This window comes from Otolemur garnettii, unplaced genomic scaffold (assembly GCF_000181295.1).
Source record: "Otolemur garnettii isolate 467f Iridium unplaced genomic scaffold, OtoGar3 scaffold00157, whole genome shotgun sequence".
NCBI classification, from domain to species: domain Eukaryota; kingdom Metazoa; phylum Chordata; class Mammalia; order Primates; family Galagidae; genus Otolemur; species Otolemur garnettii.
In genome coordinates, this window is record NW_003852552.1 from 3,711,152 (window position 1) to 3,714,475 (window position 3,324).

Genomic DNA, 3,324 nt, shown 5'->3' on the forward strand with positions numbered 1-3,324 from the left:
GTGTGGATGCAGAGAGAAGGGAACACTTTTGCACTGCTGGTGGGAATGCAAACTAGTACGTCCCTTCTGGAAAGAAGTTTGGAGAACACTTAGGGAACTAAAAGTAGTCCTACCCTTCAATCCTGAAATTCCTCTATTGGGTATATATCCAGACCACCAAAAATTACTTCACAACAAAGACATTTGCATGGGAATGTTTACTGCAGCCCAATGTATTATTGTCAAGTCATGGAAGCAGCCCAACTGCCCATCAACCCATAAATGGATTAATAAATTGTAGTATATGTATACCATGGAATATTGTGCAGCCATAAAGAAAGATGAAAACTTTACTTCTTTTCTGTTTACATGGATTGAACTGGATCATATTCTTCTTAGTAAAGTATCTCAAGAATGGAAAAAAATACCCAATGTACTCAATATTTTATGAAATCAATATATAACCACCCACACTTTCATACAATAGATAAAACATGATTATAGCCCAGAAAGAAGGAAAGAAGAGGAGAGTGAGGGGACAGGAGGGGGGTGGACAGATGGAGAGAGGATAATCAGAGGAACCTCACCTACTGTGCATATTGCTTGTGTACATGTCCAATATATAAATAGTAGAGTATAAATGTCTAAACACAACAATTAAATAATTCAGGTGAATGATATGTTAACCAGTTTGATGTAAATATTCTAAATTGTATATAAAATCAGCACATTGTATCCCATAAATGCAGTAATGTACACAGTTATTATGATCTAATAAAAAAAATCCTGTGTGGGAGAATGATTATAATCCTGTAGCCTAGGCCCCCACCTGTAACACTCCCACCACCACCCAGGAGACATAGTTCCCTAAGGAAGCCAGCCCTAGGATAACTTAGGCTCTGCTCAGAAAGGTGATTATGATTCACTGTCTACAGCAGTGTTTTTCAATCTTTTTGATCTCATGGCATGCTTGAACTGATAAATTCAGTACACTTCAATTATGTTGATCAAAAAAAAAAAAAGGAAAGACAAGAATATAATTATTGTGCTTTGAAGTTCTTTTGAAAATAATTTAATTAACAATCTTTAAAATTTTTCATGGCATACCTAATCTCCTTTCATGGCACACCAGTGTTTTGTGGCACACAGGCTGAAAATCACTGGTCTAGAAGTTCAAGGTCTTTTCCCTGGTCCACTGTACTGAAGGGATGTATTTGTAGTATGATCCTTGTAAGATTGGAGGAAATATAGGGCTCTAGCTCCCACAGGGGTGCAAGTGGCCTATGACAGATTTAATGAAGTTATTTGTGGTGCTGTAGCTGCTCATTTCTCAAGTTTGCACCTTTGATCACCTTCATTACATCTGCAATCATGCTGTAATGTTACTCAAGGTTGAGATTATGTAGCATATTGGAAGCTAACAGTAGCATGACTGTGGGGTTGGCTATATTCCTGCCTATTGCCTGGGCAAATGAGTGCAGGGCACCCTTCTCAAAGACTGTATATTCTGCACTGTTGCACTCATCAGGACCAAACCAGCTCTCCCAATCAGCCCAGCAGCCAGATTGTCAATAATGTTCCTATACACTGTGGGCACATGAAATTATGCATGAAACTGGTAAGGATTCTGCACCAGCTGCATGCAGCAGTTGTCTATGATCATTGTCTCAAATTTGAATTGGGGTTCAGTTTAGCAACCTCCTCACAGAACTGCAGAAACAACCCATCACCAATTTCATGATGTTGGCCTTGAGGACAGCAGTGACCTTGCCCCACCCCTTCTTGGTGGCATAGTCAAAGGCAAACTTTGCAATCCGCTGAGACTTGGATTATGTGACAATCTGCAAACACTCAATCACACACCTTACACTCCTGTTTTCCAGAGAGCTATACTCCCTCTCTGTCTGTTCTTGAATGATTACCAGGTATAGGTTGTTGTGCTGAGTCATATACTCAGGAAGTGACTTCTCATGGACTAGGTTGGCAAATAAATCCAACTTATGCCTCTACTTCATTTCGTAGGAACCCAGTTCCCCCTTACACTCTGTCGGGGTATAAGAAGGCCACTTTGTTCTCCATGCAACTCAGCAACCACTCCAGCTTCTCCTCACATGTTACATTCTGCACTTCCCTCAGTGCAGAATGCTCCTGGAAATCCACTGAGACAGCAGCAGCCTTAACTATCTCCTTGATTGTGTGCATCAGCTCAGGCCCCACACAATCTCCTGATAGCACAGTCACAGGAAAAGCACCCTTCACCCCCATGTACTTGGCCTGCTTCCATGAGGCAGCCATGGCTGACATACCCAGTTCTCTCCATGCCACAGGGTTGTGGGTAGAGACCGGCACTCAAGTCAGACAGTGAACATCACTCAGTGATGCCATGTTCTTGGCAGGATGTCTATCTGTTCAATTCTAATTAACTTTCTAAGAATAAATTTAGGATAAATGCTGTCTAATAAGTGTGTAATTTCTAAAGAAACTAATTCAAATCTAAAAAAATCCAGAATAGTGTTTATGATCCCTCTTAGAAAACAGTGCCCCAAACTGGAACATGTTCTTTCTTAACAAAGTGAAGAGGTTTTTTTTTTTTTTTTAATAGACAAAGTCTCAAGCTATTGCCCTGGGTAGAGTACTGTGATGTCACAGCTCACAGCAACCTCAAACTCCTGGGCTTAAGCAATTCTCTTGCCTCAGCCTCCCAAGTATCTGGGACAACAGGCATCTGACACAATGCCCAGCTATTTTTAAGTTGTAGTTGTCATAGTTGTTTGGTAGGCCCAGGCTGGATTCGAACCTGCCAGCTCTAGTGTATGTGGCTTGCGCCTTAGCCACTTGAGCCACAGGTGCCAACTCACCAAGTAAATCTTTATTGGAAAACTTTGCAATAAGTATGTGATTTACATTAAACAAATGTCTCTATAACTATAAGATATCACCTCCAAATTGCAATTTTTGTCTGAAGTATAATTAATTATCTGCCAACAATAACAACAAATATTTTCAGGTCCTTTTCTATAAAATATGTCCATAGAAAACATACCAAAAGATTTAACTTGTCTATGTAATTATCTTATATTAAAATTAAAGTCACCATTAAAAAAGAGTCCCTAAATCTAAATTACTTATAGGTTCTAAAATAGTGGTTTTGTAGGTTGGTCAAATGGTCATATCTTCAGTATATCCTTATTCACTGTTGTTTTCTAAAGTAGTTTGTCTTAGGACACACTAATTTCTCATTAACTTAAAGTTAAATTAATAAAAAAAAATTGTACCTAAATCAAAGTCATTTTATCTTTTTTTAAAATTAAATGATAGCTGTGTACATTAATGCAATCATGGGGT

The 3,324-nt window shown here is 39.0% G+C and overlaps 1 pseudogene; it reads right to left on the bottom strand.

The window, feature by feature from the left end:
- Positions 1 to 1,234: 1,234 nt before the first annotated feature.
- Positions 1,235 to 2,364, bottom strand: LOC100943490 (annotated as a pseudogene).
- Between the last annotated feature and the right edge of the window lie 960 nt (positions 2,365 to 3,324).